At 39.4% G+C, this 24,422-nt stretch overlaps 1 protein-coding gene across 2 annotated transcripts in view; it reads left to right on the forward strand.

Annotated features, from left to right (window-relative positions):
• Window positions 1-24,422, forward strand: part of AUTS2 (activator of transcription and developmental regulator AUTS2) — a 1,121,250-nt gene that overhangs the window by 299,941 nt on the left and 796,887 nt on the right. The window lies entirely within an intron of this gene.

Genomic DNA, 24,422 nt, shown 5'->3' on the forward strand with positions numbered 1-24,422 from the left:
GTTGGGTATTTTTGCACCTGTATCCATCAGAGATACTGGCTTGTAGTTCTCTTTTTTGTCTGTCTTTATCTGGTTTTGGTATCAGGGTATTATAGGACTCATAGAATGAATTTGGGAGTTTTCCTTCCTCTTTATTTTTTGGCATAGTTTGTGAAGAATAGGTATTAACTTTTCTTTAAATGTCTGGTAAAATTCACCTGTGAAGCCATTTGGTCCTGGATTTTTGTTTGTTGGGAGGTGTTTGATTACCGATTTAATTTTATTGCTGGTAATCAGCCTTTTCAAATTTTCTGTATCTTCTTTATTGAGCTTTTGAGGTTATACGTTTCTAGGAATTTATCCATTTCTTCTAGGTGGTTCAGTTTGTCAGCACATAATTTTTCGTAACTTCTTATAATCATTTTTATTTCTTTGGGGTTGGTTGCTATTTCTCCTGTTTCTGATTTTGTTTGAGTCCTCTCTCTGTCTCTCTTTATTGAGTCTGGCTAAAGATTTATCAGTTTTGTTGATCTTTTCAAAGAACCAACTCCTGGTTTCATTGATCTGTTCTATTGCTTTTTAGTGTCTATTTCATTTATTTTTTCTCGAATCTTTATTATTTCCTTCCTTCTCCTAGCTTTGGGTTTTATTTTAATTTTTCTAGTTTAGGTGTAAGGTTAGGTTGTTTATTTGACATTTTTCTTGCTTCTTTTGTAGGCCTGTATTGCTATAAACTCCCTCTTGGAACTGCTTTTTGGTGCATCCCAAAGATTTTGAAATGTTGTGTTTTCATTTTCATTTGTCTTCATTTATTTTTTGATTCCCTCTTTGATTTCTTGGTTAACCCATTAGCATGTTATTTAACCTCCATGTATTTGTTTTCTTTTCAGATTTGTTCCTGTGGTTGATTTCATTTCATAGCATTGTGGTCAGAAATGTTACATGGAATAACTGATGGTTTTGAATTTGTTGAGACTTGTTTTTTGTCCTAATATGTGATGTATTCTGAAGAATGTTCCATGTTCACTTGAAAAGAATTTGTGTTCTGCTGTTTTAGGATGGAATGTTCTGAATATATCTTTTAGATCCATCTGGTCCAGTGTGTCATTTAAAGCCACTGTTTTCCTTGTTGATTTTTCTCTTTGGATGATCTGTGCATCGATGTATGTGGAGTGTTAAAGTCACCTACTATTATTGTATTGCTATCAATTACTTCCTTCATATTTGTTATTAACTGCTTTAAGTATTTGAGTGCTCCCATGTTGGGTGCATAAATATTTACAATTGTTATATCTTCTTGTTGGATTTTCCTCTTAATGATTTTATAATGTCCTTCTTTGTCTCTTATTACAGACTTAGTTTTAAAGTCTGTTTTGTCTGATAATAGTATTGCTATCCTGGCTTTCTTTTCACATCCCTTTGTATGATAAATGTTTCTCTGTTCCTTCACTTTGTTTTTTTATTTAAATTTTGGTTAGTTAACATGCCATACAATATTGGTTTTTCTGGAGTACTATTCACTGATTCATCACTTAGGTACAACACCCAGTGCTCATTACAACTAGTGCCCTCTTTAACACCCATCACCCATCTTCCACCCATGTCCCTCCATCAACCCTCAGTTTGTATCTGTTTTTAAGAGTCTCTTATGGTTTGTTTCCCTCCTTCCCCCTTCCCATATGTTCATCTCTTTCCTTCCTTCCTTCCTCCCTTCCTATGAGTGAGATCATATGGTATTGGTCTTTCTCTGACTGACGTATTTTACTTAGCATAGTACGCTCTGCTCCATCCACATTGTTGTAAATGGCAAGGTTTCATTATTTTTGATGGCCGAGTAATATTCCAGAGTGTGTGTGTGTGTGTGTGTGTGTGTGTGTATCACATATTATTTATCCATTCATTTGTAGATGGACATTTGGGCCCTTTCCATAGTTTGGGTATTGTTGATAATGCTGCGGTAAACATTGGGGTACATGTTTCCTTTCGAATCTGTATGTTTGTTTTCTTTGTGCCCCTTCACTTTAATCTGCATTAGTCTTTAGGTCTGAACTGAGTCGCTTATAGGCAGCATACCAGATAGATCTTGTTTTCTCATTCATTTTGTCACTCTCTGTCTTTGATTGGAGCATTTAGTCCATTTACATTCAAAGTAATTTTTGAGGGCGCCTGGGTGGCTCAGTCGTTGTGTCTGCCTTCTGCTCAGGTGATGATCCTGGGGTCCTGGGATTGAGCCCTGCATCGGGATCCCTGCTTGGCGGGAAGCCTGCTTCTCCTTCTCCCACTCCCACTCCCCCTGCTTGTGTTCCTGCTCTTGCTATCTCTCTTTCTGTCAAATAAATAAATTGTTTTTTAAAAAAGTAATTTTTGATAGTTATGTGTTTATTGCCATTTTGTTCCTTGTTTTATGGTTATTTTTGTAGATTTTCTCCATTCCTTTCTTCCCTTGCTCTCTTCTCTCATGATTAGTTGGCTTTCTTTTGTGATATACTTGGATTCCTTTCTCTTAATTATTTACATATATATTACTGGTTTTTAATTTGTGGTTATAATTAGGTTTGTGATAACATCTGCGTATGGCGGTCTAGATGAAGTTGCTTAAGTTTGAACCTGTTCTCCCCGTGTTTAGGTGTATGGTGTCATATTTTTTATCCTTTTATTTTGTGAGTCCCTTGACTAGTTTTTATAGATGTACTTATTTCTACTGCTTTTGCATTTCTGACTTTCCTTACTTTTGCTTATCGTCTTTCCTTTACACTCAAAGAGTCCCCTTTAACATTTCTTGTAGGGTTGTTTTAATGGTTATAAATTCCTTTAACTTTTGTTTTTTCTGGGAAACTCTTTGTCTCTCCTGTTTTGAATGATAGCTTTGATGGATAAAGTATTCTCGGCTGTACATTTTTTCCTTTCAGCATTTTGGATATATCATACCACTCCCTTCTGGCCTGCAAAGTTTCTGTTAAAAAATTAGTTTATAGCGGGCGCCTGGGTGGCTCAGTTGGTTAAGCGACTGCCTTCGGCTCAGGTCATGATCCTGGAGTCCCGGGATCGAGTCCCGCATCGGGCTCCCTGCTCGGCAGGGAGTCTGCTTCTCCCTCTGACCCTCCTCCCTCTCATTCTCTCTGTCTCAAATAAATAAATAAGATCTTTAAAAAAAAAAAAAAAAAAAAAAAAAATTAGTTTATAGCCTAACATGGTTTCTCTTGTATGTAACTGCTTTCCTTTCTTTTGCTGCTTTAAGAATTCTTTTTATCACTACTTTTTTCCATTTAAATTACTCTGTGTCCTAATGTGGATGTCCTTGGGTTGATTTTGTTTTGGGATCTCTGTGCCTCCTGGATCTGGATTTCTATTTTCTTTTTTCAGATTTGGGAAGTTTTCAGCAATTTTTTTTTCAAATAGATTTTCTGCCCTCTTTTCTTTCTCTTCTCCTTCTGGAATCCTTATAATGTGAATGTTATTATGCTTGATGGTGTGGCTGAGTTCCCTAAGTGTATTCTTCTTTTGCATAATTTTTTTTCTCTTGCTCGTTTAGTTTGACTTCTTTCCATTACTCTGTCTCCAGGTTCCTAATTCGTTCTGCTTCGTCTAGTCTACCATTTATTCAATTTAGTATATTTTTAATTTCATTTACTGTAGTTTTCATCTCTGATTGGTTCTTTTTTATTTCATTGTTAAGGGTCTCACTGATGTCCTCCACTCTTTTTTCAAATCCAGTGAGTATTTTTATGATCATTGCTTTTAATTCTCTGTCAGGCATACTATTTATCTCTATTTTGCTTAGGTCTCTTACTGTGATTTTGTTTTGTTCTTTCATTTGGGACATATTCCCCTGTCTTCCCATTTAGTCTAACTCTGTGTCTATATTTTATGTTAGGAAAGAAAGCTAAGTCTTCAACACTTGCAAGTAATGGCCTTATGAAAGTTTCCCTTGTTCACCAGGACCTGTCCTTTCAGATGTGTCCTTTTTATATGATGTGTGCACCCTGCTGTTGTGGCTGAGCCACTTTTGACCTAAGTCCAGTTGTCTACAATGGCTCTCTGCCTGTTGTGGGCAGTGTTTTGTCCCTGTGTTGTTAGTAAGGCAGTCTAGGGACACCTTGGGCTTGAGTTGAGTCAGATCAGGTGTTCGCCAGGGATGAAGTAGCACCAGTCTGCAGGGTGCCTTCCCTGTGTTGTCCCCTGAGAAGCTTTTGTTGGTGGGTGTGGCCTGCAGTCAGACCAGTTGTCTGCTTCCAGCCTACAGCTGGGGCTTGTGTTCGACTGTTGTGTGTGTTTATCTTTTCCTCTCTCTGGGGGAATAATCCCTTTGGAATGGTGCTGGCCTCTGTAGGGGCTGCTTGCACACTGTCAGCCTGCCGCACTGCCCTGGGTTCTGTACAAGAGCAAATCAGAGAGGTCGGATTCATGGAAGCACACTGTTGGGGGTCGGGATGGTGTAGCAGAATGGCAGTGCTGGCTTTGAGTACCTCTTTTCTCTGTCCTCTGCAGGAGGGAGGCCATCTGGAGAGGTAGATCGGGGGAAGTACAGTGTGGTGTTGGGGCAGGGGAGGGGTTGGAAGTGCTTGCAAGTTAGGTAGTGAGTCCCACAGGTGGCCCTCTGTTTATGCTGGGGGCCAGGGGAGGGAAATGGCTCCTGCCAGTTCCTTTCTTCCCGGAGGATTTCCCCTGATTTCTGTCCCTCCAGGATATGCTATGAGATTAGTAAATAACTCTTCTGTAAGCTTCAGGTGCCTTTCAAACTGCTGCTTCTATGCTGTATTTCTATGGGCTGTTTATTGTGCTGTCTCTTTAAGGGCAGGGACTCAGTTTCCTGTTGCCCACTGGCCCAGAGCCAATGTCTGCTGCTTTTTAAAAATTCCAGGTTTAATGTCCCTCTTGTTGTAAGAACTCATGAAATTCGGACCCTCTGTTTTGCAAATCCAAATGTTATGTGGGTTCATGTTCCTTATGTAGGCTTCCCAGTGTGATAAGATTCTCGCCCTTCTTGCCCATGACCTTCCCCTGCCCCCACTGTCAGCTGGTGGTGGTCCATTTTTCTCCCCACTGTGTCTCTGCCCTTCCTACTCTCTTTGATGTGGTCTCTTTTCTACGTTTAATTGTGGAGTCTGTTCTGCCAGTCTTCAGGTCTTTTTCTGTGTTATTTACACTGATAATGAGTGTTACGTAGTTTTATCTGCGGGACAGGGTGAGCCTGAGATCCTCCTACTCTGCTATCTTCCCCAGAAGTTAAATATTCACTTTCTTAACTATGTATTAGACTATTCATGTTATTTGTTTCTTTTTGAGACAGTTTTGGTTACTTATGTTTTTTCAAGAAATTTTTCGATTTCATCTAAGTTGTTGAATTTATTGGCATACAGTTGTTTATATAATATTTCCTTAATGTTTTTTAAATATCTCATTAACCTGTGATGATTCTACATCAGTTATTGGTGGTATCTCTCCCTTTCTCTCCCTCTCTCATTTATATCTGTATAACAGGATTTATCAATTTTATTGACCTTCTTAAAGAAATGGCTTTTGTTGTATTGATTTTCTCAGTTGATTTCTGTTTATATTTCACTGATTTCTTTCTTTCTGCTTACTCTGGGTTTACTTTGCTTGTTTTTCTAGTTTCTGGGTGAAAGCTGAGGTTCATTGGTTTAAGATTTTCTTTTCTGATATTGGCATTTAATGTTATAAATTTCCCTATAGATACTACTATAACAGCATCTGTCAGTTCTGATGTGTTGTGTTTTCATTTATTCAGAAATACTTTCTATTTCTTTTGTGATCTTTTTTTATACATGATTTATTTAGAAGTATGTTATTTCTAAATATTTGGGGATTTTCCAGAGATCTTTATGGTATTGATTTCTATTTTAACTCTATTGTTTAAAAAAATTCTTTGTATTACTTAAATTCTTTTTTTTTTTTTAAAGATTTTATTTATTTGACAGAGACACAGCGAGAGAGGGAACACAAGCAGGGGGAAGTGGGAGAGGGAGAAGCAGGCCTCCCGCGGAGCAGAGAGCCTGATGCAGGGCTTGATCCCAGGACCCTGGGACCATGACCTGAGCTGAAGGCAGACGCTTAATGACTGAGCCACCCAGGCGCCCCTGTATTACTTAAATCCTTAAAGAATTCTTCACTTGTTTTATATCTCAGAATCCAGTCTGTTTTTGTAGATTGACCCTGTGCGCTTGTGAAGAATGCAATTTTCTTCAGTAGTTGGGTAGAGTGATTTGTAAATATCCATCAGGTCCGGTTGGTTTATGTTATTTTTTAGTTCTATTACATCCTTGTGTTTTTGTTCTTTTGTTTTGCCTGCTTGTTCTATCTAGAGAGGCATGTTGAAATCTCTTAGTATAATTGTGATTTTGTCTCTTTCTACTTTGTAGCTTTGTTATTGGATGCATAAACATTTAGGTTTGTTATATTTTCTTGATTGACCACTTTATTATTATGAAATGAGTATTTCTATCTCTGATAATAGTTTTTGATTTAATATATATATTTCAGTCTCCTTTTGAGTAGTGTTAGAAATCTTTGTTTTATTTTTTTCCCATCCATTTACATTCAGTCTATTTGTATCTGTATCTTTAATGTGCATTTCTTGTAGGACACATGTCAATGGGTCTTGCTTTTTAAATTCAACTTGATAATCTCTGCATTTTCATTAGGATGTTTATCATTTACCTTTAATAAAGTCATTTATATGGTTTTCTTTAAGTCTGTCATGTTACCATTTGTTTTCTGTTTTTTATATCTTATTTCCTTTTCTCTCTTTGCCTCTGCCCTCTTTTAGAATATTAAGTTTTAGCAAATATTCCATTTTTATCTCTTTGTTGGCTTTTTAGATACGTAATTCATTTTATTTTTTAGTGGTTGTTCAGAGTTAATACTACATATCTTCAATGTCTCACAATCTACATTTCAAGTGATATGCCATTTTATATTTAGTATAAGAATGTTACAATTACTATTCCATTTATTTCCATTTCCTCCTTTCCAGCCTTTATACTGGTGATGACATGAATTTTAATTTTACATGTTAAAAATGCTACAATACTTCTTTTTATTATTTGTTTCAATGGGAAGTTGTCTTTTAAAGAGATTTGAATAATTAAATAATCTTAATTATGTGGTTACCATTTCCAGTGGTTTAGTTTCTGGTGATCTTCATTTCTTTTTGTAGATCCAGTTTACATGTCAGTGTTCTCCTTTTGCCTGAAGGACTCCCTTTAATATTTCTTGTTGTTGGAGGTCTACTGGTCATGAAATTTTTGTTTTTGTATGCCTGAAAAATCTTTATTTTGCCTTTGTTTTTGAAAGATTGTTTTTTGCTATATATAGATTTTTAGATGTATAGTTTTTGCTCTTTCAGTAGTTTTAGTGTTACTCTACTCTCTTCTCTCATTGTTGGCCATGAGAAATGTAATGTTATTGGTAACTTATTTCCTTTTAGTGTCATATGTATTTTCTTCAAGTGCTTTTATAAGATTTCTCTGTTTATCATTGCTTTTGAGCATTTGATCATGTTGTTCCTTGGTATGGTTTACCTCCTGTCTCTTTTGCTTTAGATTTGTTGAGTTTCCTTGATGTTTGGGTTTATAGTTTTCATCAAGTTTAGAAATCTGGGATTGTTTTTCTTCAAGTGTTTGTTGTTGTTATTTTGTTTTTGTTTGTTTTTTGGTCACCTGTCCCTTTTTGGGGGACTCCAGTTACTGAGATATTAGTTTATTTGAAATCTTCCCACAGCTCACTGGTGCTGTTTTCATTTTCTGTCATTCTTTGTGTGTGTGTGTGTGTTTCATTTTGGTTGGTTGCTAATGTGTGCCTTCAGGTTTACCTCTTTTCTTCTGCTGTGTCTAATCTGTTTTTGATCCCACTCATTGTATTTTTCATCTTAGATACGGTTTCATTTCTAGAAGTTTGAGTACTTCCATGTCTCCACTTAACTATTTGAACATAATAATTGTTTTCAAATGCCCTTGTTTGCAATTAACTTCTGTGCCAGTTCTGGTTCAATTCCAGTTTATTGACTTTTCTACTCATTATTGGTCATGTTTTCTTGTCTTTTTGTGTGCCTGGTAATTTTTGATTGGATACTATATATTGTATATTTTACTTTGTTGGCTGGTAGTTATTTTTGAATTTTTGTAAGCCTTCTTGGGAAGATTTATTCTGTGGCGCAGTAAATAACTTAGGAAACAGTTTGATCCTTTTGAGTTTTTCTGTTATGATTTGTTAAGGGGGAATCTGGAAAAGAGCTCAGTCTAGGGTTGATTATTCCCCATTGCTCTTGCAACACCTTCCAGAACATTCTCTCCAGTATTTCACAAAGTATGATCTTTCCAGTATTGCTGATGGAAGCAGGCATCTGTCATAGTCTGTGTGAATGCCAGGAAATGTGCCTTCTGAACCCTTTGTGTGTTTTTTCCCTCAGCCTCCTGAAGTTTCCTCTTAAGTGTTGATCTCTCCTCTGCTGTATCCTCAGGGGAACTCTGTAGATCTCCAGGGTTCTTACTCTGTGTAATTCTCTCTCATGTGAATTCTGTCTGCCTTGGTCTCCTCAGACTTCCAACTCATGGAGTCTGCCTGGTTCTGCCTCAGTTTTCCTTCCTTGAATTACACTGTCGACACTTCAGGCAGTAAATTGGGGAGGCGTAGGGATTTCCTCATTTGTTTTCTGTTTCTTGGGGATTATGTTTTTAGTTGCCTCACAGCCAGTGTCTAGAAAAGCATTGTTTCATATATTTTGATGGGTATTTTTTGTTGTTTCAGGCAAAGGGGTCAGTCTGGGTCTGTTAAAATATCTTGACCAGAAATGACCAATCCCTTATTTCTTTTAAGATACCATCATCTCTTTTCAGCCAAGCTCAAGACTATAATTCATGTTTCCCTGCTTTGTCTTTTTGGTGAAATGACTCTTCCTCCAAGTCCTTTCTTGCTTTCTAATATATTTGACAATTGTTTTCTATTTGATACTAAAAATTTTCAGGTTGATACCATTATCATTAACCTTTACCAAAAACAAAGAAACATAATTGAAATGGAGGGAATATTGTCAGAATAGTCAGAAATTCTGGTACCATGCCCTCTATAAAGTATGTACTTGGGGAATATTTCTTACATGTGCATGTTTTCAAATTTGATAGAGCAAAAATATTTCATGGTGAGTATATGTACTTAAATATTTTAAAGAAAGTAGTATCTTTTGGGAGGATTTATACTTTTCCAGACGAGCCTTAATGTCCCTACTACATTTTGGATTTTGGTTCTAACTCTATTCTACTACTACCTTCCTCACATTTGTGTGTGTGTGTGTGTGTGTGTGTATGTATATTTTGCTTTTTCTGTTTTCCCCACCACTTGGTATGCTGCTTAAAACCAGATTTGTCATTCTTATACCTGTGGAACCTCATACAGCCCCTGGGATAGGAGTATTCACTTAATATTTGATGATTTGACCGGGTAGGCTGGCGTTTAAGGCATTCAATACCTCGTTAAGGCTTTGCCTAGAATCTCTGTATTATACAGATTCTTAACTGTCTCCTGTATTACAGGATAAAGCACATCTACATCATTGTAGCTTGTTATTATATGTCTTTGGTATGTTGTGAAAGAGCTGTCAGAGAACGCATTCATTATTACTTAGAATTACTAGTTAACTGTTGTTTTGCCATTGATCAGAATATCTTTTTCATTTTGCTGTATTCGTCATGGTATTTTTACTGTAATTGGAGGTATTCTTGAGGTGCAAGGCTTGTTGGATCTCCCTTTGTGACCTTGCGGCAACATCACTGATTTGGGCAGGGATCAGTCAGGGATTTCTTATTTCCATTTTTGTCTTGCTAGTCTTCCATTTGAAAGTATTTGCTCCCTTCTCTTCCTTTCCTCTTGGTCCTCCCCAACTGTACTCCGACTTAGTCTTATGTTTTAGAGGAAAAAGAACATAGACGTCAGCTTCTAATAAACTCTGTTCCAGAAAAATTGAATAAAGAGCTCTTGAAGATATAAGACTATATATACCCCCTTGTCAGATAGCCTGCCTGCCAGTTTGAGAGTGTTGATTACTTACCTTGGCTGAGGAATCTTGGAATTGATGATTCCCTTTAAAATCCATTCTCTTTTCACTTGATGGAACAAAATAGCTTTATTTTCCTTTCATTGTTCACTTTCCCCTCATAGAATAAATTATATGTTTCCTCTCTGAACGCACAAAATATTCTTTCAAAATCTCTTCAGGCCTGAGGTCTGGATGGGTGTGTGTGTGTGCCCTGAGTGTGTGGTGTGTGAGATGTGTGTGTATGTGTTTATATTTTTTCTATCGTTGGATTCATCCAGTTCTAGGAACACTTACAACTTGCTTGCATTGCATGGTTCTGGCTCCCTCTGCAGCCCCAAATGGAAAAGTGCTTTGTTGTCTTTTGTTGCTGAAAAATCCAGCTCTCAGCCTTCTTGCCTCTTTCTTTGAATAGAGCATCCCAGCTGGTATGCAAGTACAGATTGAGATTTCAGATTTAGGAATGCATTTTTTTTTTTTTTTTTGGCAAAGCTTATTGAAGACTGAAGACACATTTTTGAGAGCGCCAAGAGGTGAGAAGATATAGAGGAGCATGGGGAGAGAAGGGAAAAAAGGCACAGAGGGGGCTTGCACAATTGCAAAATTAATTTAGTAATTAGAAGGCTAATCTACTTACAGATATTTACTATAAACTTATGTTAAAAAAAATCAGGGAGTTGCAGAGTAGTAGAAGCCTACAGCTATTGTAGAATTTCCAGGCCTATTTTATTCGATTACATATGTAGGACTTTAATGCACTGCTCACATTGATGAGTTGTGTAATTTGGCCTTCAGTGTTGGCTTGGCTGTTGAACATTTAGGGTGACTTTGGCTAGGGCTTGATGTCTTAACTTTAAATTATTGATTTTTAAGATGCTCTTGAGAGTTTGGTTCTCCCCGTAAATCTAGAGCTGCTGTTAAATGCAGCACAATGATCCATGGGTTCCGGAATAGAAGTTCTTTAAGCAGCAGTGAATCTAGTTGACCTATAATGATTTCAGGGTAAGTAAGGGCAGAATTTCTAGACACATTTTGCCTCAGTGAAGTCAAGCTGTGAACATTTAAGGGTGGCTTTTGGGGTGCTGGTATGTTCTGTTTGTTGATGTGGGTGCTGGTTACACAAATGTGTATTTAGTGTGTAAACATTACACTTCCATGTGCATTTTTTTGTTTGTATGTTATACATCAAGAAAAAGTTTATTTTACAAATCTCGTATGTTAAATGCCTCTTAAGAGCATTTGCCAAAGTACTGTTTATGTAAGTGATGGCAGACGTGAGTACTGCTGCTTGTTGTGAGCGCCCCTGTTCTCAGAGCACATGAACTTTAAGGGGGTAAGTACGTGTACAGATTTACGTGATGTAAGATGACTCTTATTTAATCGATAATTAAAACATTAACATAAACCCATGCTTTTAGAGTTATTTCATATTCATAAAGTAAGTTTTGGACCTTTGAAATTATGGCCTTTCTTATTTAATAAGTCAGTGTCATTTGGTTTGTTGAGTTTTTTTTTTTCCCCTCTTTATGTGATCTTTGCCAGGACTTAGGATCCCTATGTTAACCTGTGTTTTTTGTGAAACCAAATAACACTCATTAACTTTCTCAGAGGGTCATGGTGATGTTGGTTCTGTTTGAAATAGTATTATAAATTTTTAGAATCAGAGAAGTGGGCAAGTTTTATAGGCAGTTTTATTATCCACTTCCCACTTTCCCTTCCCATGTTCTGTGCTTGACTTGTATAAATCTCATCTTTGTTTTCTTGAAACCTTTGTACGTGACCTCCTATATTGTCATTAAACCTGTTGCACACTTAGAAGAATAAAGCTTGATATTCTCACTTGAAAATTCAGTGAATAATTGTTAAAAGTCAGCACCGGTTTGTATTGCTTTCTAATTTGACTGTAAAGATCTAGTTTAGAGATTTGTTATTTTTGCTGTTTAGACTTAAAAAACAGCTACAGAATCTAGTTTTTATCCTGGAGTGAAAAGCACACGACCTTGTTGATTTTAGTGGAAATTAGCAAGCTCCAATTATTCTCTGGAGGTCTCCCAAAACTGTTTCCCTGGCTTTATGTTGAAAGGACTGTAATCCACAGAAGTAGACATGACAGTAAGAAGGGCCAGTGGTTCTCAGAGGCATTCTCACTTCGATCTCTGCAGAGAGAGCATGAGATTTCATGGTGGCATGTTTCTGTCAAAGCTGTTGCGTAGCAGTCACAGACCCTGAACCCAAGCACTGGATTTCTGTCTGGAGCAGACATTGACCTCTTTTCTGGGCTGAAAACAGTAAAGTGTATCAGTTTTGGTAGCTTGGGTTATAAGAAACCTAAATTAGTTTGAAGTGGAATTACCCTGATGAAAGGGCAGTTGAAAGCCCTTGACACTGGACAGAGGATTGTCTAGTGTCTAATCTTGGCTCAAAATGCACCAGACATAATGAGAGTCATTATGAACTGCCGATCTCCTACCCCTCCCCTCCACAGACCCTTATTAGACTTGCAAAAATAGCAGACACTGTGTGTGTTTGGCATGGTGCCCGCTGTGTACTAGAAAAAGAAAGCGTACCTTGTTTGCACTCCAACCAGATACTGGTGCATCGTGTTACAGCTCTGCTTGGTTCTGAACTCCTCTGTTCGGTCTCATCCTGACAGATGCTGTCGTTGCCACCCCTTAGCAAGACAAATGCAGCCACTCTGCGGGAGTTGGCTTTTGCCCAGCTGTGCTTGCCAGTACCTTAAACTGATGTGGTTGTGTACCTGTGGGAAGGTAACTGCCTGCGGACCTGTTATCTTCTGCTGTGATGGACATTACCTTTTGAGGTTTTGCCATTTCTGAAGGAGAAGTTGTCATTCTGTTTGGCTGACCAAATAAGTGTGTGAGCCCTGAACTTCTCTTCCTCCTTTATAAACAACAGATGTTTGTTAAGCACCCGCTGAACATGCCCAAGGAGGGTCCCTGCCCTCTAGGAGCCCACCATCCTCTTAGGTAGAAAGATAAGCAGTCAGATTAGTTGGGACCTTAATAGTTGTGTGCCTGAAGGACTATAGGAACTAAGAGGAAGGAGAGGATCTCTGGGGAGCGTTAGGGAGAGTGTCCTCTCAAATGGCTGAGAGGGTAAGTGATGCTGAGGGCATGTGGCTTGTGTTGCTGAGTCCAAGGTGAAAGAGAATGAGCTTGATGAACCTAGGCTGGGGCCTGGATTTGAAGGCCGCTGGCAGTGCGGAATCTACAGAGGATTTTAAAACAGGTAAGTAGCCTCTTTGGCTTGTTTTTTTTTTTTTTTTTTTTTTTTTAAAGAAGCATTACCCTGGTAGCAGTGTGAATACTGGGATTATAAAAATGGCAGTGAGAGTTGGGGACTGTTAAGTTGGGAGGTAGGAGGCATGGAAAGTTTTTGAACTAAAAAAATAAATAAATAAATAAAGTGAGGTCCTAACTTTGGATAGAGAGAAAGAGAGAACGTGATTAAGGGCAGGAAGGGACTGAGAGATATTTAGGAGTCTAAAGTAAAGTGGTTAGCATTTTTCATCACATTAGGCCAAACACGTCACTTTTGTAAAAAGGAACAAGTTCCTCCAGAGCTCTGCCCTCTTCTCCTTCAGGTTCTCTCTGCAGGCCTCTGGCCTGTCTTGGTCCATCAGTCTGCTTTTCCACTGGACCTGCACCATCTGTAACATCTGTCCTTTGGGACCCACAGATATTTTTTTGATTACGGGTCGCTGCTGTTTTCCTAGGTGATTGCTGGGTCAACTTAAACGTGATTGTATCCAGCAGTGAATTAACCATCTGTAGACTAAGTGGCAAAGACACTAATAGAAAAGTCTAATCAGTGAATCAAGTTCCATTTAAAAGATTTAAATACAGATTATTTTAGTAAACTTGAGAATTACTGATCATCTTTCTTTCCCTCCCTTCCGTCCTTCCTCCCTTGCTTGTTTTCCCTTTTCCTTTGTCTTTCTTTTCCTCTTTCCTTTCCCTCGTCCCCCACCTTCCCCTCCCCTTCTCTTCCCTCTTCCCTTCTCTTTCCTTTCCTTCCTTTTCCCCTTTTTCCCTCTCTACCCTTTTCCTCTTCCCCTCTCCTCTTCCCTTCCCTTCCTCTGCCCCATAAGATGCATAACTGATAGAGTCGAGCAGAATTATGAGGCTCTTGGGGGGCTGTGTGCGATACAGAGTAACTGGATGACTTTGTGTGAGAAGACATGAGGGACTGTACAGAGACTCTCAAAAGGCCAGTCTTCCTCCAGCTTGTTCCTGACACAGGGGAGGCTGTTATTTCCCATTTGGATTGCCACAGAATTGGGGAGAAGTCTGGAAGCTAGAGATTGAAGGCAGCTCATTAAACTACTTTGCCCACAGATGAATCTATTATAGATAGAGATTAAAAAGTAGCAATATATTTTTGGTCTGAGAGAGAGGTTTGGTCAGGGACTTAGGGCCCTGTTTGCCCAGGCTTTTTCATGCTACTGAGGACCAGTGATCCTTGTCTTCATTGCACTGATTCCTGGAATGGGGTGATACAGCTGCCTTCCAAATCTGTGTGGGCAAGGATGTCTGCAAGGGGATATGACAGGGGTTGTCTGGAGGGAATGGAAGAGAGAGCACATACTAAATCTGGATAAAGTAGATCAGGGTTGGTATAATCAGAGTCTGAAGAAACTCTTGAGGCTACTGGAATGGGGGAATTCTGGAAATTCTTTGGGGGATCAGGAATATGGGTTCTTCCACATTTGAGAGGAGAGGAGGGTTCAATCATTGCTTTTCATGTCCTTGAATACAATTGTAATCTTCTTCTTATCATTATTTTATCATGTTTCCTCCAGGAAGTAGCTTTGCCTCTCTAAAGAGAATGCTATGATGCCATCTGCCAGTTTACAAAATGCTTCAGGATCCTCTCCTCCCCTGCTATTTCTGTGCCCCTTCCCCAAGTCACGGTGAAGCCGCCGTCACCCCAGCCGTGAGGCTCTGTTCTCCATGTTCAGTCCTCTCTTCAGGAACTGAATTGGGGCTGTGGCTAGTGGAGGAGCAGTGTACACGAGAGGAATCCTGGTACCAAAATGTGCTGGAGGGGGCCTGATGAGGAGATGTTTTGTGGTGAGAAGTCCATGCTACACATCTCAAAGACTTCAGAAACTTCTTTGAAGACTTCTTTGCCTTCAGGATTATCCTGCTCAATGTATTTTCACTGCTTTAGGAATAATCTTTTTAAAGCCCTTCCTTGAACTCTTGAACCTATAAATGACTGCCCATTACTATAGATCCGAATTCTGGAATGCAAGACCTAGTTGGTCTAATCACAAAAGACCTTTTAGTCTCCTCAAATAAGACCTGTCCTCCCCAGCATTCTTGTTCCTAGGTGCTACCTTTTTCTGTCTTCTCATGTGCTTCTTCCCACTGCTCTTTCTGTTCTCCTGTAAAGCTCCAGATTCAGTGAGTACACTTCACCAGGCTTCAGGAAGCTTCCTTGCCACTCGTGGGGCCATAGAGCGTAGAGATGCCTTCCTATTTTTGTTTCTGCTGCTGCAGGAGGAAAATAGGATTTTCAAAAGAACATTGACCCTTTGTACTTTTACAGAAGAATATGGGTTGGCAAGTCATACGTTTGCTGCATGATTGTACTTAGCATTGTGGTAATACAAATAAATCTTAAGTCATGACCTTGCCCTGAAAGAATCTACAGCACAGTGACCAGCCCCAAACTAAACATGATGGAAAGTGGAAGTAACTAAATGACCTCTGTGACAGGGAGGAGGTGGGGTTAGAGAGGAAGCAGTACAAGATAACCCAGGGAAGTGCCAGGAGCAGGGAGTGAGTGCAGGGGACAGAGGATGGCGTGCTGTGGGAAAGAGGAAGGCCCACCAGAGCAGAAGGAGGACGTAGAGGGAGGGAAGGTCTTGGATGCATGGATTGGAAGCAAATCGTGTAGGGTATTGGAGGGCAGGGAAGGGAGCTTAGGCCAAGAAATTGAAATCAGTGAATAGGTAGTTGAGTAGTTGAATAAGACAGAAATAATGTGGGATGGCTAGGAGGGAGAGTTACAAAGACCAGCCAAGAGAGACTGCTGAGATAAGCCAGCTGTGCTCACAGTGGGAAGGATGGAGGTTGGGGAGATGATTCAAAGAAAGAAATGACAGATCAGTGCAAGCCTGTGGGGACTGCAGATCCTATTTTAAACTGGAATGTTCTAACGTTATAGGTGTGTGTGAGTGAAGTAAATCCTTTTAGTAAAGATTTAGATTTCATAGTGATATCTTACATTGTATTTGCACAGCAAAAGCAACTTTTAAATATACTTGTATAATCATCACATCCTTTTTTCTTCAACATATGTATCAACTTTCTCACCTACAGGTGTAGGTGATACCTACACGTGCTCTCAGCTCGGGGTTGCCATAAACCGTGATCCGTGGCACAGTCGGGCCACTGCTCCTCCAGCAGGGACCCAACAAGCAGCAGATCCAGGCTCTCCAGGCTTAATTTGTTGAGGGCTCAGCCTATGAACGGTGAATCTGGTGGACAATTCAAGGACTAAATCCACTGGTCTTTTTCCCCATTCATTTTGAAGGAGACGAATCTGCTTTACAGAAACATTTTAAAAGGATCCCTTCAATGTCAGGCTGTCTTTTGGCTTAAACTATTTGTGTTTCCAAAAAATCAGTGTAAGAACACACTTCAGGAACTTTTCCCAGCTAGTTAGATCTCCTAAGCCGAGCACACACCCTCCCATCTTTGACTGAGTCTCCCCAGTCTTGCTGCAGGTTTGGGGGCAGGTCCAGCCCACATACATCCTGCCAGGGATAAATTTGATACCTCTGCCTTTCCTGAAACACTATCTGTGTGAAGTGAGCTCTTTGATCCATAGTTTTCCCTGATGAAACTGAGGGAAGATTAAGGAACACCTTTGAGTAGATGAATATTGGATGAGGTTTATATAATTTGAACTCATACTCCTGTTAACCCTTTCACTCAGTCGAGAGACCAGAGAAACTCGTACAGTCATGGCTCCCACCGGGCATAAGATGCTGTGTCTTCTCTGGGTGCATCCTTCTCATTTAAGTAGGGCAGAGCTTGGGAATAAGTAAATGTTAACTGATGATTATCATTTCTTTTAGTTTCATAGAGAAACCTCTAGATTTTGAATAAAATATATTGAAGTGGAATTGGGGTCAGTTAGTATCTGTGTTTTGAGCCATCAGGATTTTAGTGGCAAACCGTGCTGATATTCCACTTCATAAACTATAACAGTAATAATAATGATACCATCAGCTAACATTTCTTGAGTGTTTACTATATGGAAGGTTGTATTCTAAACACTTTTCATCCCCTTTCATTCTCTTAAAAAACTTATGAGGTAGGTATTATTATCCCCATGTTAGAGATAAGGAAATTGAGGCACAGAGAAGTTAAGTGACTTCCCCAAGATCGCACAGCTTAGAAGTAGTCGAGTCAGGATTTGAACCTGAGGAAGCAGGCCCTCTCTGTACTCTTCAAGGTAAGAAAGGCAGTTAACAAATTCTTTTAAGTGTCATGAATTTTGTGGGCGTCTGTAACAGGGGGAATTAACCTGGAGAAGGGGAAGACTGGGAAGGCTTTCCTGAGAAAATGCCCTAAAGGATGATACATAAAGAATGAGCAGGGGCTCTCTAGGTGAGGTGTAGTGGATGACATGTGTGGTAGCCATAAGACTGAAGGGAATAAGGCGATTTGAGGAACACTGAGAAAAGCCCCTTGGAAGGAGAAGATGAGAGAAAGTGTGTCCTAGAGTGAGGCTGGCGCAGGCCAGATCAAGAAGTGCTCTGCAGGCCCTATTTCAAGGATATATGGGGCATGAAAATGTAAAGGATTAAGGACAATTGTGATTTATAATAAGATTTATAATGGTGATTTGTAATAAGTATATAGTTAATCTTTGTCCTGTTCCTGGCATAGAAGTTCCTAAAGCGCTTGGAATTTTCTAAGTGATGAGAGCAGTAAAAGTGTCTTTTGTGATGTTAATGAGTGACTTGAAAAGCCCCTATGTGACTTAAGGGTGGAGGCTTTGGCCCTGGAAACCAATCATATGATTAGAGGCTTGGACTTTCAGTCCCATCCCAGGACCTCAAGGGAGGGGAAAGGGGGGCTAGAGATAGAGTCCAGCAACCAATGGCCAGTAATTTAATCAATCCGTCTGTGTAACAAAGCCACCATGAAAACCCGAAAGGATGGGGTTAAGAGAGCTTCTGAGTTGGTGAACATGTGAAGATTCAGGGAGATTGGTGTGCCCAGAGAGAGAGTACGGAAGCTCACCCCTTCCCACATACTTGGCCCTATATACCTCTTCATCTGGCTTTCCATCTCTGTCCTTTATAATACTCTGCAAAATAAACTGGTAAATGTAAGAAATGTTTCTCTGAGTTCTGTGAGCCTTTCTAGCAAATTAATCAGACCTGAGGAGAAGTTGTGGGAATCTGACTTGTCGGTCGTCAGAAGCACAGCTAACAGCATGGACTTGAGACTGGCATCTGTGTCAGAATTCAGTTAATTACTTGGCAGTATTGGAAAAAAGAAAACCTACTGGCGGGACGTTAAATGTGAAGAATTAAGGTCAAGGCAAACATGACAGGGATGGAACCATGGGTGTGACGTGATGAGATGTGAATCAGAGAAGTTGTTTCTGACCACGGTGTGTTTGATGAATCCTCGAGGCAGGTGTGGCTGTAGAGGGTCGTCAGGAGGCGGTTGCTCCTGTCCAGGTGAGACGTGGTGGTGGCCTGGGCCAGGGGAGTAGCGGTGAAGATGGAGAGAAGCCCAGGAGCGCTTAGGAGGTGGAGAAATGGGTGATTTGGATGTGGATGATGAGGATAAGGAAGGAATTAGTGCCCAGATGAGGAGTGAGAAGAAACTTGCAAACTAGTCAGATTGGACCTTGAGGAAACTTTCTTCATTAGACCTTATTTGGTCAAGAGAAGGATTGTGTAAGAGAAAATGGATTGTGTAAGAGAAAACTTGCCATTGCACAGTTAGAGAATGACTCCTGCCAACAACATGGGGAACCACACGCACATGTACATGTATGTTTGTATGTGTTTGTACATGTGTGCACTTAGTTTATTGTATGGCTGTGTGTATTCAGACACCCATACACACAAACCTGGATTTCTTGTTGTGGAGGTCAGACCACCCAAAGTAAGGTGCTTTTTAGAGTAGAGGTTGCGTCTTTGGTTCCTCCACCATCAGAGTTTCTCTTTGAGTCAAAGCTCAGCGTGATTGCCACGTGTCTGGTAACAGCACCGCAGTGGGAGAGGCAGATGAACCCACATCTCTACAGAACTCCTGGCTGGGCTTAGGGGACAGGTATGGTCCACACTGGTATCAATTCCAACTTTATCTCTCCCTTGAGCTAATGCTCTTCCCCTCAAAACGTCATCCTGTCTCCGTCTAGGAAACCTCCAAAAGCTTCATTCTGACTGTTACCATTTCTGACACGGTGTTTCCCGCTGAACACTTAGAGCTGGGTAGGGTGCGATAAATTCCCAGCAGATAGGAAGTTTTCGTTTTGCCACCTGAGCTAGAGCAGGAGCTCCCCTCTTGCCCTGTAGACCTTCCAGGAAATTTCTCTGCTGCATGGCAGATACCTGGGGAATTTAGGTTTTGATTTCTCATCGAACTTTTCAAACCTTGGTTTGTAGAAGCCATGTTAGTGGTCATGCATGAGAGTGTGTCTTTGCCAGTGGTATGGGGTTAACCTCAGTGATGGGGGTGGTTATTTTGGGAGGAGTTAACTATGGTGTTTGAAAAACTGGGAAATGAAGGGCTTCCACAGCACTGGGGTTTCTGAAGGGAAAACAGGCCGGCCAGACGGGATGAACTGGTTTGATTAAATGCTGTGTCTCACTCCTGATTCAGGTTGCTGATTTAATTTTTACTTTTAAAGTATTACTTTTAATGTACCAAACTTTGCTCAGGACAGTGTAGTGCATTTAGTCAATGACATAAAAGAAACAGGAAACATGCACCTTTGCATCAGAGATCTGAAAAACTGATAGTTATTGAGAACACGTTGAACATTTATACCTTATAATTGTATTGTGCCTCATGCCTCAGAATGTTCCCATTAACTCTGATACAGTTCTTCGGTTTCCTCAGATCAGAGCCTGCAGGTTTGATTGATTGATTTAATCTGTTTACAGTCTGCCCCTCCCACTGGAACATGCGGTCATGAGAACACATTCTGTACTGTATCCCCAGCATCTAGAGCAATACCCAACACATGGTAGGCACTCAGTAAATTTTTGTCATTTAGATAAATGACCAAAATATTTTTATCTTATAAGTATCAGTAATAATTCTATAAAACAGGTTGGCATGCTACCAGTTATGGACATCTGATTTTGCTTTGTGCCAGGCTTTCACTCAGGTTTTAGAGTAGTTGGTTGTCCTGGGAGAAGTTTGTGGGCTCTTTCTCTTTTTAAAGAGAGCGAATATTGTCATAATTAAGTTGAAATTATAGGGGTACTCATGTACCTGTTCTGCATCTATGGTTTTTTTTTTTGTTTTTTTGTTCTTAAATTAGAGAACCCACTAGTAAGTAATTACCATACCCATGTCTGAGGGAGACTTTCCGGCACCTGCGAGGGTTTGGCTGGGGTCCTGGGCTCCTGCCCGGAGAAGCGCTTTGTTTCCCCCTGGGTGACTATCCCAGCTGTGGAGGAAGCTGAATTGTGGTACCAAGTTGTCTTGGCAGTGGCAAGTATAACATATTTCAGCTGGTGATTTCTGCATGATTTGTATGAATTTCTGTATGACAGGAGTCACAACAGAACCGTTATGTGACTTGTGTCTAAAGCTATCAGTCAGTTGGAGCTGTGGAAATCAGTTTGCATATGTCAACAATTTAATCTTCTAATAAACTTGCCAATGGAAAACTGACACTAGAATTATGTTTCTGTATTTACTGACTAGAAAGATGTAGTTATCAAGTGTACTGATTGAAAAATCTTTAAAATCCCAATCTTTAAATTGGGGCCATATGTGTGTTTTCTTTCTCTAGCCAAATCTCTTTGTACATTTACCCACACATGTGTATACACACACACACACACACACACGGCATACAGTTACATTGATGTGTGTTTGTATTATATATGTATGTGTTCACACAGAACACACATGTGATTAATGCATATGCATGAGTTTTTAATATGCTTATAGATTGAAATGTAAGGAAGTAAGGGAAATTTCCTTATGTGTTAACAGAACAATAAACAGTTATCTATATTGTAGGCTCCTAATATGTATTAAGTTGGTTAGTACGTGTATAGTCCTTAGAACATGGCCTAGCACATAAGTCTTCCATAAATACTGGCTTTCATTATTTTAGAGTATATCTTCATCTGTCAGCCTCAACATAGGACTGTTGGTCTATCACTTCTTCTTACGCCAATTTAGCTTCAAAGACAGGCTGGCATAGCTCCAGAATTATTGTGTAATGGGAAGAACATTTGGTGAATCTACTATTACTCTAAAATGCCTGCAACTAATTTTTATGCCACACAGGAAATATTAGTAGCTGTATTTTAAAATGAAGACCATCTATTAAATATCTTAGTAATATTGATTCCTGTTACAGTAAACTATTTCTCTAAGTCATCATCATTCCCTAGAGTTCATTTTGATTGTCAAACTAACGCTATCTTCCCTGAGAATTTTAATTACAGGTTTGAAAGAGAGCTGTCCATTTATTAGAAAAAAAAAAGAAGAGGTAGTTGCTGTGGTCTGAATGTTGGTGTCTCCCCCACCCCCATACATATACTGAAGTCTTAACCCTAAAGGTGATGGAGTTGGTAGGTGAGGCCTTTAAGAGGTGCTTATATCATGATGGTGGAACCCTGTGAGATTAGTGCCTCATAAAAGAGGCTCCAGAGAGATCCCTAGCTCCTTCCACCATGTGAGCATGCAGTGATAAGTCTGCAACCTAAAAGAGGCCACTCCCCCAAATACTATCATGCTGCCTCCTTAATCTTGGACTTCCCAACTTTTAGAACTATGAGAAATACATTTTTATTGATTATTGCTAATAGAAATACATTTTTATTGATTACTGCTAATAGAAGCTAATACCAGTCTATGGTATTCTGTAACAGCAGCATGAACAGACTAAAAGATAATATTTAAGTGACCAAGTGGAGGGAAAACCATGTGAAAGGAACATAGAAGAATTTGGGAATATTGGTAGGTTAATGTTTAGGTAAACACACACCTAGAAAGATGATGCCGAGGGCACGTATAATTTTGAGACAGATTTCAGTAAGTAATGATGGTATTCACTGGGGGAAAAGTATGAATTGTAGTTAAAATGAGTATATGAACTGGCGGTGTGAAAGTGTTGAATAATTGGGATTTTGTTGGAACAGGTAAGTAGCTTGTTCTGGACAAAAGATTCACAGCAAGGGATTGTATAGCTTATGTAATTTTAGAGAATAAAAACAAAGTCACAGATGGTCAAAGTAAAGACCACAGAGTTGGTTAGTAGAAGTGCAAGTACTGAACCAGATTCTGATGTGCTGAGAAATAATAGCCACATAGCAATTGTTTAACAGAGATGGTGTGGAAATGGAACAAAGGAACTTGAAATGTTGACCTCAACTCTCTAAGAATAATTCTAGCTCTGAACTATCCTATGTACGGAGTCTATAGATTATTCTTAATAAAATGCCTTTCTTGTTTTATTATGGGTGAAGAAACTCAACTTTACATTTCTCCTTTGGGTCACATTTGTTTGAACATGTTCAAAAAGACAGCATGTTTCTTAGATCCAGACCATTGGAGTGTATTCTGGGCCTCGTTCAGCATGGCTGCTTTTGTGATTTGAGTCGTGTGCATTATAATAATAGTATTTTATCTGTGTAGAAGACCATAGAGGCATTTGTATTTAGGGTATTAAATTGGTTTTTAAAAACTATATGGCTAGGGTATATTGTGTTTGAGTTTTGGAGCAGAACCTGAGTTGAAAGGGGGGGCCCTGGGTCTGCTGGGGCTGAGAACACTGAACTAAAGGGTCACCACTTTGTTTATGTTGCATCTCTTTTTCTTTTTAATCATTTAGGGGAAAGATTATCTTTTGGTAGCTTTTTAGACTTTGACTTTGAAATTCAGAGAGGCAGAGTTTGTTGGGTGAAACTTTTTGTGTGGAGGCATGCTTTCTTTTAAGGTTTGTAAGTATGCTCTGTTGTAACCTTTAAAGATCAGATTTTATGGTATCCAACTAGACATAAGTATTCAACAGAACAGGTATTGGTAGCAGTGGGGGAGTTTGAGGACAGCAAAGCAACCTACTTTGATGAAAGGGTCAGATGGATTTTAGATCTGCACCCTTTCTTAACATCCTGAGTATTCTGAGGGGCCGGAGGGTATAGTTAAAAAAAGCAAAAAACAGAAAACAAAAAGCAACGTTGGTATTTGGGGACAGCTGACCTGGTTTTTCTGAATCTCTGCTCTACTGGCTGTGTGTCTCTGAGGTTTGCTTCCCTTGTCTGAGAAGTAAAGCAGTGATACCTGCTTCACAACTTTTTTTTTTAGTATAATTGATATAATGTTTTAGTTTCAGATGTACAATGTAATAATTCGATATTGGTATATATTGCAAAATGATCATCACAAAAAGTCTAGTTAACATCTGTCACCATTACAGAGTTACAAATTTTTTTTCTTGTGATGAAGACTTTCAAAATCTACTTTCTTAGCTACTCTCAAATATGCAATACAATGTTATTTACTATTATCACTATGCTCTACATTACCTCCTCATGACTTAACTTATTTTGTAACTGGAAATTTGTAACTTTTGACCCTTTCTCACCAATTTTGCCCCGCTCTTACACTCTGCCTAAGGCAACCACCAATCTGTTCTCTATAGCCATGTGAGTTCTTTTGTTGTTAGCTTGTTTTTGGTTTTGTTTTTAGATTCCACATAAAGTGAGACCATTAGGGTATTTATCTTTTTCCGTCTGACTTACTTCACTTAGCTTAATGCCCTCAAGGTCCATTCATGTCCCAAATGGCAAGATTTCATTATTTTTATGGCTGAGTAATGCTCGTGTGTGTGTGTGTGTGTGTGTGTGTGTTTATGAATATTTTCTTTATCAATTCATGGACATTTAGGTTTGTTTACATGTTTTGAGTATTGTAAATGATGCTGTAGTGAACATGGGGGTGCATATATCTTTTTGTTTTGTGTGTTTTTTTGAGTAAACTCTGCGCCAAATGTGGGGCTTACAACCCGAGATCAAGAGTCACATGCTTTACCAACTGAGCCCGCCAGGCACTCCTGCACGTATCTTTTTGAATCAGTGTTTTCATTTTCTTCAGATAAATACCCAGAATTGGAATTGCTGGATAATAGGGTAGTTCTGTTTTTT

This window comes from Mirounga leonina, unplaced genomic scaffold (genome assembly GCF_011800145.1).
Source record: "Mirounga leonina isolate KUSES-001 unplaced genomic scaffold, KU_Mleo_1.0 Mir_454, whole genome shotgun sequence".
In the NCBI taxonomy this organism is placed as follows: Eukaryota; Metazoa; Chordata; class Mammalia; order Carnivora; family Phocidae; genus Mirounga; species Mirounga leonina.